Consider the following 12608-nt stretch of genomic DNA (forward strand, 5'->3'; position numbering starts at 1 on the left):
CATTTACACAAGCTCAAATGTGGCTTTAAATTCCAGAGTGAAGTGTAGTAATTGGTGTCAATTGTCACATATTGTGGTCCTTACATAGGACACTCATGTCAGGGATTTGTAAGCACTGTACAGTGTCTAATGAACATCAACATAAAGATGTGTAGTGTGTTTAAATCCCTAGATCATATTAGCTGTGTATGTAGACATCAATGCATGCATATATTTGTTAAACTTGTGTTAATTTGGCAACTCACATCATGGTAAAAGGAAAACCAGAGATAAACACCTCACAACTGGAGATTTGTGTACCCTGTTCACTGTGTTTAGACCATTACATTAGGTTTGAGGATGGTCAACAAGTCACTACCAAAGTGTGTATGAGTACACAGGCATAGGTCAGCATGTGAAAATACACATGTTGAATGTCAACTCTTGAGTTATGCTACTGATTGCTGTAGACATATTTAGTGACATAAATAAAAACAAACTAAAAGTCACAATCTCATTGATTTTACTAATCTTTCTTGTATTCATACAGGCCAACGCCCAACAGAAGCGGAATATATGGAAGCCATTGCCAGAAATGTGTGGACCCTGGAAGTCTACACGTAGCACAGTGTCCATTGCAGCAAGACTCTGGACCCGGAAGATCACAGAAGTCCAGCTGGAGAAGTCCTCCAAATGTGTGAGGGGTGCGGTACCCTAATGGCCTATATTTGTGCTGTGGCCTATCCAGAACTTGATGGGCATTTTAGGGCCCAACAGCAGCAACAAGGAGTCATTTCTAAACTGCTTTTGACATGTTAAATGACCCCATTTTCTCATCTACATTACGGGGGACCCATGTCCAATGCACAAGAAGAGTTCTTGAAGGTGAAAGTCTTGTACAAGGTGTATGATGATGTGCTATGTCTATTTACTTTTGAGCAGGATTCCACCTGATTCCTGTCCACAACCAATGTACTGTCCTGAGCAGACACATGTCTGTGGAAAGTCCACATATACATCATGTAGTTTGATGTAATGGAGGACAGTTGTACCAAACAGGTCACTATTCTTTATTGTGTCAGGTGTGATGCTCCTTAAGTAATGTGGACTATGTGATGGTAGCTCTATTAAATGTGACATGTCATACTTTGCACTTCTGATGCAGTGGATATACCAAACGTCACATTGGTAAGTTGGTATTATACACAAACATGTGTGAGCATGTGAGCCTATATCACTGGTGACATTAGTATTAGTGCCTACATTTTGAATTCTAAACTGTTCCCAAATTGTGTTTTGCATTAAAAATACAGTTTCATTCCTGTTTAAGTGTCATATTAGCATGATGACTAACTCCTTCACAAATATGTGTGTGTAAGCCAGTCTGTTTACAAATAATTGTGATAGGTATACAGTTATTGTGAATACACAGAGAGGAATGTGTACACACAGGTGACAGAGAAACACATACTCATTACTCAATGTATTTTGTCATGTCCAGATGATGAAGCAATGAGGGAGATAAATGGCATACTTCCAGGGATTTCTCAAGATTCAAAGTTCCATGACATATATGTTGGTGTATTCAACCAGGTAACCTCGAAATCAGACCAAGTTCTTGACTCATTACCCAATTGTTGACATGCATCAAGGTATAATATGTTGCCTAATCAGAGTTTTATGTGAGTGTCTAAAGTACGTATTACAGGGGAATTATTGTATGGGAAAAATGTACTGTGTTGGCCTATATTATTTTGGACTACAGTGAAAGGGAACATATTTAATGGAAGAATTTCACTGAGACACTAAAAACTTCAACGGACTATAGGCTTTGAGGAGTTAAATGTGATATTCTTTTTGCTAAGTATTGAAGTGCAAGAGGAATGTTTGAGGGCTATGGGCCCGATTCACAGAACTAACTTAAGACAAAATCCTAAACTTACTACCATTTTGGTATTCACAGAAGGCACTTACTCATTTTGGTATTCACAGAAGGCACTTACTCATTTCGGTATTCACAGAAGTTAGGAGTCCTAACTTTAGGACTCCTAAATGCCTTCTGTGAATACCAAAAGTCTTAAAATTAGGATTTTTCTCAGTTTAGCAGTAGTATAGTTAGGACTCCTAACTTTAGGACTCCTAAATGCCTTCTGTGAATACCGAAAGTCTTAAAATTAGGATTTTTCTCAATTTAGTAGTCCTAAGTTTAGATTTAGGACTACTAAATTGAGAAAAATCCTAATTTTAAGACTTTCGGTATTCACAGAAGGCATTTAGGAGTCCTAAAGTTAGGAGTCCTAACTATACTACTACTAAACTGAGAAAAATCCTAATATTAAGACTTTCGGTATTCACAGAAGGCATTTAGGAGTCCTAAAGTTAGGACTCCTAACTTCTGTGAATACCGAAATGAGTAAGTGCCTTCTGTGAATACCAAAATGAGTAACTGCCTTCTGTGAATACCAAAATGGTAGTAAGTTTAGGATTTTGTCTTAAGTTAGTTCTGTGAATCGGGCCCTATGTATTTACTTATGCTGTTGACGTTATTTGTCATTACCCCCAAAATGTTTTTTTCTGGCTGTTTTCTGCAGCCTTGGTGTCTATTTGATATGTGATACATTGGGACACTACTTACTGTACAGCTTTCATTAATCAATTTTGACAGTTGACATATTTTAGTGTTTTGTGGTAAGTGTTGTCATTGTGAAATGCACATACACAGGTGAGGTGATTTCCGTTTATTCTAATATTGGTACAACAGTGCAGTATTTATGAACTGTCATTTATTCATAAAAATACTTTTTGGAAATGTACAGTATGCAGAATGTATGGCCTTGTAAAGACACTGTACAAAGATATTTTTTATAGATATCCTTTTGGGTGACATCTTTTTTCTAAACTACAAGACCATAGATAAAGTGGTGGGAACAGTACCAGGAGATGCATAATGATTGATTTGAGACAAGATCATACATTATATAGAAGCTATCAGGGGGAATGACATAACTGTGACCAAAATGTTTTGTCATTATGTTACATACATGCATGTACTCATGCTAATGGTGAAGCAAATGTTGAGAGCCTTGACGCAGATGAAATCTGTTAACTTTGAATATGCATTTTGATCAAAGGTCATTAACAGTTCTGTTTACACAGATTAGTTTACCCTATTGTACATTTGTAATTTTAGCATCATCTAGGGCAAGTGAAGGAGAAAGGGCCAACATCTGGTGGGATGAAGCTGCACACAGTGGTTCCGGTGCTGAGATCACTGACACTGCGGGACCCAGTGACTTGGAGGGTGAGGCGTGGGCAACGGAGGATGCCAGTTCATCAACTTCTTCTGAGGCATCCCAAAGTGCACACTCTCTAGTGATGGCAGACCCAACAGGAACTATAACACCTTTATCCTTGTCCACCACCCCCAGTGTCAACTCCACCCTCCCCGTTGCTCCCCACCCGGATTGCCGCACACACATCCCTAAGAGGGGTGTCATCTCCTTTGCTCCAGGCACCTCTCCCCTGCCCATGTCCCCCCAGCTGCACTGAATAAGGAGGCCATTGCCCTCCTCAATCACATCTCTGTGGGTCAGACGGCACTACTGAATGCTAGCCAGGAGCCTGGCAGTCATATGCAAGAAATGGTAGCCTATCTGGAAGGTATTCACAGTGGAATGTCTGGCTACAGAGGTCTTTTCAGAGTCTGGCATCCTCATTCACCACAGTCTCCCATCCATTCCAACCTTGTGGCCCAACGCCTGTCAATTCCCCATCCCAATTACCTATTCCCGAAAGCTGTCCCAAGCACACGCATACTGAAACACAAAGATCACAAGAAACACTTGAATACATCCAAACATAGAGACACCACCACCCTCACAGTTACCACCCCCACCGGCATCACATCCGTACACAGACACTACCACCCCCACAGTTATCACAGCCACCACCATCATATCCATACACACTACAGATACCCCCCCACCCCCACTGTCACCACCCTACCACCATCACATCCACACACACCACAGACACCACCACCCCCACAGTTACCACCCCCACCACCATCACATCCACACACCACAGACACCACCATCCCCACAGTTACCACCTCCACCACCATCACATCCAAACACACCACAGACACCACTGCACCCACAGTTACCACTACATTAACATCCACAACACCCACAACCAGCAAATCTACAGGACACCCATCCACAGATGCACACACCTAAAAAAACAGGCACATTCAATCAAGCACACAACAGACACATATGACCCAAGAAACACCCATACTTGCAAAATATACACCCGACCCACAGGCAACTGCCCCTTCAACAGACACAGGCACATCACACACTAGCTTCCCCTCTACCTCCCAAAGCCCACTTCCTCCCAAACAGTCTACCAAGTTCCCCGTGGAGGATTCCACCTAAACCTCCTAAACCTCAAATCAATCCTACCAAATGGCATTCTACAACTCCTACGCCCCAAGCCACCCCTTCCAAATCCACCCCTACAATAAGCCCATCCACCCCTCATACTTCTCAAGGCACTCATTCCAAACAGAAATCCACCCTACCAAATGGCATTCTACCACTCCTACACCCTAAGCCACCCCTTCCAAATCCACCCCTGCAATAAGTCCATTCACCCCTCATACTTCCCAGTGCACCCCTTCCCAAACGAAAAACCACCCCTTCCTCCAATTTCCAAGCCACCTGTCCAAACGGAGATCAACCACTTTCCAATGTAAAGATAACCCTCCCAAACCCAACACCCCCATGTGAGATCTGTGAGGTGCCTACCATGCCAACTGGTTAGCCCTTCCTGAGGAATTTCCCCTTGGCAGTGTATTAGGGGGCAATCTGTGTGCCACAGCCCAGTGCCCTTTCCTTTTTGGACTACAGAACTGTCAATTGGCTTGGAATTTATTTAGAGACATTTATCTTGTTGTTCAATAAATACTTTATTTTGATTTGACCAAATTAGTCCTGGCGTTACTTTTCCTTAGCTATTATTTGATTCCTGGCAAGGTTGCAGAGTTGGATGTGATTTTCTTTTTTTTTTAACATGATGGCAGGTTATGCTTCATAACTTTTGGGAAGTCTACTTTGCTGTGTGTATACACTGGTTGATATGCTATGTGATGGTCATTTGATTTTATGGGCAGTCATTGTAATGGCTACTTACACCACCTAATTGAAGTGAAATTTTTTATTTTTATGCGTTACTACAAGTGTGTTTGTTTCACCTTGTTTGCTGATCAGTTTGAAAAGGTTTGTATCTATTGTACTTGGATCCAGTGCAGGACTCACACTAGGCAAGGGGGAGTGTTACATAGATGGAGTTGTTGTGGAATTCACATTTGGGACTGACATTGATTTTACGAATATTTCAAATGGTAATGGTTACATCTTGTCTGGAGCATTTGCACTTATCCCTATGAAGTGTGTTGCATATGTTTTTCATGTGTGCAAGTTAGATAATTCTTTATGCACACCTGGAGGGTGATATTTTGACATATATTTTGATATCCTTTTTTGTGCAGGGGTCCATTTTTAGATAGGTTGCTTCTACCACACTTATTTACAATTTGAGTGATGTTACTGGTGTGTTCATTTGAATTTCTAACATTTCAACATTACCCATATATGCAATGAACCTTGATACGCTGTTGCTTGTACATGACATTTTTAAAAGCATGAGTCCTGTGCATATGTTAAGTGACAAGTCAATGGGAACAGGTAAAAGAGGTGCTTACCGTTGGTTGTGTCTATGACTATGTTTTTCCTGCGTCATCAACAAGCAGTGGCAGGACTTGTAGGATTGGATCCAAGACAGTATAGGAACTGTGAAGGTAAGTACAGCTGAGCTTGTGCCTTATATCCGTTCCATTCCACCAACTCAGGTGTGGAGGTGTAACTGCCACAGTCATGTCAGCGGGAAGGCACATCATGATTGGGTCAGTGGGGAAACTGGCAGTCCTCCCTCTGACATCCAATTAAGCCTATCCACCCATTGATCATTAAGGCGGTTGAGATATCCTGGCAGTGACGGCTGGACTGTGGCAGTCTTTCATTTGTGAAATCACCAACATCTAAAAAGGACAGGTGTACCACCAAGTCGGCGGGTGGGAAGACCACAAAAAAAGCGTCAGCGGAACTCATTCTGCCAAGATTGTAATAGGCCATTTGTTATGATTTATGACTTTGTATGACGTATCACAGCCTTCATGGCAAATGATGCCTCTTCTCTGTAATGTTATTAACAAATCTGTGTTAAACCTTTTAAGTTTCAATTTTGACTAGAACACAGTTCTTGAGCAGTCCCAGTCTCCAATTCTGATTTTACTTTGCTAAGTTTGTTTTATTGCTGGGGAGGGTAGTCTTTTACCAAAAGATCAATGTGAATACTCACAGAGCTCAATCAATCAATCATCGGGTCTTATATAGCATGGCTTGTCACCCCTGGGAGGTTTGAGCGATCCTCGGTCAGAGAGAGGTGGCAGTGGAAAAGCCAGGTCTTCAGCTGCTTCTTGAACTCCCTCAGAGAGGGGGATGTCTGAAGGTGGTGAGGGAGGTCATTCCAGGACTTGGCAAAGGTAGGAGATGGCATGGCCACCGCATCGGCTGTGACAGGTGTCGGGGGCTAAGGCGAGGGTGGCGGAGCAGAGCTCTCTAGTTGGTTGTTAGAAGGTCAGGCAGTTGTTGATGTAGGTGGGACTGGTTTTGTGGAAGGCTTTGTAGGCATGAGTGAGGAGCTTGAAGTGATATCTCTTCTGCATGGGAAGCCAGTGGAGGGCTCTGAGGTGAGGGGTGGTGCTGGCTCTTCTGGAAAGATTATGGATGAGACTTGCTGCACGTTCTGTATGGTTTTGAGGCAGTTGAGGAGCTGTTTGAAGGTTCCAGCATAGAGGGCATTGCCGTAGTTGAGTCTGCTGGAGATGAGGGCTTGGTAACCATCTTCCTGGTCACGTTGGGGTTCACAGGAAGATATTGCAGAGCATACGGAGGGTGTGAAGGCAGGCAGAGGAGATGGCATTGATCTGTTGTTTCACGGTGAGCTGAGTGACCAGGATGATGCTGAGGTTGCATGCGTGATCCGATGAGGAGGGTGGTAAGGCGAGTGCGGTGGGAGGGCTTGTTTCTGAAAATGATGATCTCGGTCTTGTCTGAGTTGAGTTTTAAGCAGTTGGTTTTCATCCAGGTGGAGATGTTGGTCATGGTGGTTTGGAAGTTGAGTCTTGCGGTATCTGGGTCTTCTGAGAAGGATAGGATGAGCTGGGTGTCGTCGGCATAGGAGACGATGTTGAGTCTGTGGGTGCGGGCGATGTTGGCCAGAAGTGTCTTGTATGTGTTGAAGAGGGTAGGGCTGAGGGAGGAGCCCTGGGGGACTCTGCATATGACATCATTGGGTGCAGAGGTGAAGGGTGGGAACCTTGCCCTGGATGCCTATGTGGTGGAGTTTGGTCATGAGGGTGTGGTAGGAGACTGTGTCAAAGGCAGCGAGTAGGTCGAGATGGATGAGGGCAGCAGAACCGCCTTGGTCGAGGAGTCATCTGATGTCATCCTAACTGGGAGTAGTCGAGCAAGTTGTTCTCTTAAAGGCAGTTGATAAGGTTGAGGTTGATGGCCTTCTCCAGGACTTTGTCACGGAAGGGGATGAGCGAGATGGGTTTGTAATTATTTAGTTCATTGGGGTTGGCTGTGGGTTTCTTCAGTAGGGGTTTGACCTTGGCATGCTTCCATGCATTGGGTACAGTGGCTATTGTGATGGAGGTGTTGAGGAGTCCTGTGAGTGGGGCTTCAATGGCATCACTTCCTAGGCCGAAGATGTGATAAGGGCAGGGGTGGGAGGGGGATCCAGAGTGGATGGAGTTCATGATAGACATGGTGTCTTCCGGTGAGTGTTACTTCCATTCGGTGATATGGTGGAGGGAGGCGGGGTGCGGGGTGAGAGAGGTTGGTAGGTTGAGGGTCAAAGTTGATGTAGATGTTGGCGTTCTTGCAGTGATAGAAGTCGACCAGAGTGTTGCAGGGTGGATGGTGTTCTCAGTGGTTGTGGGACAGGCAAATTCTTGGACAATGTTGAAGAGCTCCTTGGTGTGGTTGGTGCTCACCTCAAGGTGGGAGGTGAGGGATTCTTTCTTGGGTTCCTTGAGTCGTTGGTGGTAGCAGTTGAGGGCGGTCCTGAAGGAGTTGAGGTTTGCGGTTGTCTTGTTGCACCACAAGAGTCTTTCCAGTTTCTTGCAGTGCCGTTTTAGGGACAGAAGTTTGGGAGTGAACCAGTTGGCATTCTTAGTGGTTCTGCCTTGGGGATGTTTTTCAGGGGGATAATGGTGTCGGCAGTTGAGGTGATCCAGTTGGAGAAATTCTGGATGTTGAGTTTGAGGGAGTCCGCTGTGGGTGGTCTGGTTTCGTTTAGGGTGGTGGTCCAAAAGGTTTTTGTGACCTTGTCCCAGTTGCGATGGGGAACGGAGGGGTATCTTGTGAGGGCTTCCGGAGGGCTGTAGATGGTGAAGTGAATTGTGCTGTGGTCTGTCCAGGCCAGCTCAGTGGTGTGGAAGAACTTGGAGCAGTCATTGGTGGAGAAGATGGGGTACAGGGTGTGTCCTGCGCTGTGCATGCGTACGGTGACCAACTGAGCAAGGCCAATGATGCACATGTTTTTAAGAAGTGTGGTGGTGTTGGAGTCAACTTGGTCTTTTAGGTGGAAGTTGAGGTCTCCCAGGAGTATGTAATGGTTGGAGTCAAATGCAAGGGGAGCAATGAAGTCCGAGATGGCGTTGCAGAAGCTGGCACGGGGAGCTAGTGGTCTGTAGGTGAGAATTCCTCCAATGTTAGTTTTGGCGCTGGGTTTGATATGGAAATTGAGGTGTTCCATGATTGATGTGGTGTTGTCGTCCAGGGCTGTGCAGTCGATGTGGATGAATGCGCTGCCTCCGCCGGGTCAGTGTAGCTGATTGCAATGGATCATCTTGTATCCGAGGGCATAGGGGTTGCAATATCGGGTGCGAATGAGGGGGAGAGCCAGGTTTTGGTGATTAACATCACGTCGGGAGCGAGTGTGGTTATGGTGTTCCAGATCTCTATAAAGTGCTTGCAGAGGGACCTGGCGTTAAGTAAGGTGCAGAGGAGCTGAGTTATTTGGAGGGTTGTTGGAGGCTGATTAGAGGTTGTGTTGGTTCTGACATTGCAAGAGAAACGGCACTGGTGGCAGATGAAGGGTTCTTTTGTTAAGCGGGGAGAGGCAGTACAGCAGTTGTTGGCTCGTAGTTTAGGTGTGAGGTTCCGGAGTTCGTTGGCGGAGTAGCAATGGCGGGCTGTGGGACCTGGGGTCCTGGCACTCGTGTGGTCCAGGCACGTACAGGCACAGATGGGCTTGCCTTTCAAAGGCCCACCAGCAGAACACCCGCTGCGCGCAGCCCCCTCCATTAAGTAGCCCTGGGGAGGAGGGAGAGGCAGGAGAGCGGCACAAAGAACCGGTACAAGCAGGTTGACGGGGCGGTGAGAGTCTGGGCAGGACACTAGGGGGTAACCAGAAGTAAATTACAAGTAAAAACAGAAATAGGGCACAACAAGAATTACACTACAAAATACAGAAATACACTACAAGATGCAGTAAAACAAAATACAATGTATTGGAAACAGAAAATGTAGCGTGAAAGGAGTGAAGGATCCGAGTTCCACATACTAGATCTGCTCTGGAACCTCAGGTCGATGGTACTTTTTATCAGAGTGAAAGGGCGGAGGGGAGAGACATTGTTAGCATCTCAATCATTTCAGTTCCAATTTACTATAACTCCTAAGAATCACAGACTCCCAATTAGGTTAGATAGTTTATTACAAAGCCAAGAACAACTGGACATACAGGCACCTCAAGGTGAGGGTGTAGAAATACATTGGAACTAATCCAAATCCAAATCTACAGATGAAGTTAAGGCGGTGCAACATGCACAGGATGATTAGTTCGAGAATCAGGATACAAAATATGATCAGGCAGACATCGAGTTCCTCTTCATTGGAATTTCATGGGTATAGCGCATTAATCTGTCCCTACACTACCACTAGCATGACATCCCAACATAGCATTTCGCAAGGCAAGATCTGTTAAAGTGTCAGCGTGTGAAGTCTTCCTAAGAAGTCCCTTTACATCAGTTGGGTCAAGTAGCATAAAGCTACAGAGCTTGTTCTAAGATTCTCTCTCTCTCAAGGCAAGTCAGAAGTCCTCGGACACTTTCCCTAGTTACGGTACATCAATACCACAGGTAGTATCCCAGGATGCTTTGGAGATCACGCCATACAGTCAGGCCAACTCCTCATAGGTAACTTTCCATTAGGCAGAGATAAATTTTGGCGAGATTACCTTGATTCCCAGGCTTGCTCCAATGAGAAAGTACAACAGTTCTCCTTTATCAGTATCAACGCTCAATGTATCCTCTTCTACCTAAGCCTAATTCCTAAAACAAAGGCATTATTCTAACTAACAAGGATGAATCTTCCACCTGCAACAGAAACATGAGAAAGAACAAATCCAACCTGCACATGAAATTCAACTGTTAAATCTAATGCAAGAGCTTCCAGGGAAAATGCATTTCAGACCATCAGAAATTGACCAACATAAGATAATAGCACACAGGCCTTACGAAATTAAATATGAATGAACATTTTGACTGAGCACTTCTGAATTAACACGTTGCATAAGCATGTCAAATATGCAAATAATTGTCAGCAGCATGTACTAATTCTACATGTTAATGTCTTCAGCTAAACGCGTGTATTCAACGTCAATCTTTGAACGCTTACATGAAAATATCCCTAACGCACCACAATTCACGTTATTACAGTTCACGTTCTAATGTCACACATTAATACAACAAATGAATATATGCAGGTGTAAACTACTCGTGATTGTGATGCACCCCTAAAAATGAAAGAGAGAAATTTGCGCTAAATCAAGAGCAACCTGGTCACGAACCGGTGCTTGTCAGGAGTGGGAGGCGGCAGCAGTGCCTCTTTGCTGCAGGGATCAGAGAAGCGGCCCCCTTGACACAGAGGTCTTGGGCTACTCAATGGAGTCATGCAGCAGCCTCCATTAAGTAGTCCCAAGGAGGAGGGAGGGGCAGGAGAGCGGCAAGAAGAACCGGTGCAAGCCGGTTGGGCAGGGCGACGAAAGACCGGGCAGGACACTAGGGGTCACCAGAAGTGAAATACAAGCAAACACAGAAAAAGGGCACAAAAATAAATACACAACAAAATACAGAAAGACATTACAAGATACAGAAAAACAAAATACAATATAATACAAAGTGAAAATGTAGCGTGAGAGGAGCGACCGGGGCACGAACCGGTGCTCGTCAGGAGCAGGAGGAGTGGTGATGTTGACTCAGAGGTCTTGGCGCTGAACTGCCTACGGTAACATTTGGGGTTCATACAATATTGGGGTTCATGAGATTATTAGAGTTTGGCTCCCACATCTGGTGGTGCAAGATTATAATAAAAGGAATGCAAAATGTACTTTTACAAAATGTGAGCAAACTCTATTGATTTCATAGCCAAACGTACTTGCACCATTCCTGTGAAATATACTTGAAATGCAAGGTAGGGGGGCGTGGTCTGGCCACGCAGGAAGATGGCCGCCTGACGGATGAGCTCCGCCGCGGGATGAGCCCTTAAGGAAATATTCTCACCTTCCACCGGCTTTCGAATCTCCTCTTCGTGCCCTGCTGCAACCGGAAGATGGGGGGCAGGCTTTGGGCGGGTTTCGGAGGCATGACAACGGCTCTCTGTTGATGACCGCCTCGACGATGTTCTGTGGTGATGTTGTCCGGCGCACTCTGCCTGACGTGTTCCTTCAGGCCGCCTCACTCTCCTCATGAAGCCGCGCCCCCGACGTTGACAACGGGCGCCTGCCTGGTTTCACTCTGGCCGCGCCTCCTTCAATATGCCTGCAGCAACGCCTCCTTCAGAGTTCAGGAATTTCTGACAGGAAACTTGATTTTTGCCGCGCTGTTCGTCAGCTACTGGTAGGGCTAATTTCTTCCATACTACTGTTGTAGCACCTTTGACGCGCATTTCGCACAGGATTTGTGCACTTCATCCTTTACATGGTCAATGGCTCTCTTGTAATGGGAAGTTCTGGTTCCTCAAGCTCAGCTGAAATTTACAAAAAACGGAACCTTTCGTTCCTTTGAGAGTTGTTTCCTCTCATCTTCACTGCAACTACAATTTTGCGCTTTTTGACTATTGTTTACGCTGGTGCTTCATGAAAATGGCTTTTTTAAGAGCAGACTGACTGACCTACATTAGTCTGTGTCTCCTCATAATGTCGTCATAGCGCTCTTGTCAACTTTTTCAGTCAGGAATTGTGCCCTCTGTTCCTGTATGGTCCATGACTAATCTGCATTCTGGAATATTGATTAATTAGTCCCGTCATAATCGCAAATTTGTCTGTCACCGCCATAAGCGCACATACGCTGTTTTTCATCCTATTACTGTTATATTTCTGCGCCCTTTTGACTATAGAGATAATTGATGCCTTGTTATTGCACAGATACCACTTTTTGAAAATATGCTTTCGCATTTCAGTGTTTGAAGATGAGACATGGGTTTCTTCTTTTGGGG

This window comes from Triturus cristatus, chromosome 3_1, assembly GCF_964204655.1.
Source record: "Triturus cristatus chromosome 3_1, aTriCri1.1, whole genome shotgun sequence".
Classification (NCBI taxonomy): Eukaryota; Metazoa; Chordata; class Amphibia; order Caudata; family Salamandridae; genus Triturus; species Triturus cristatus.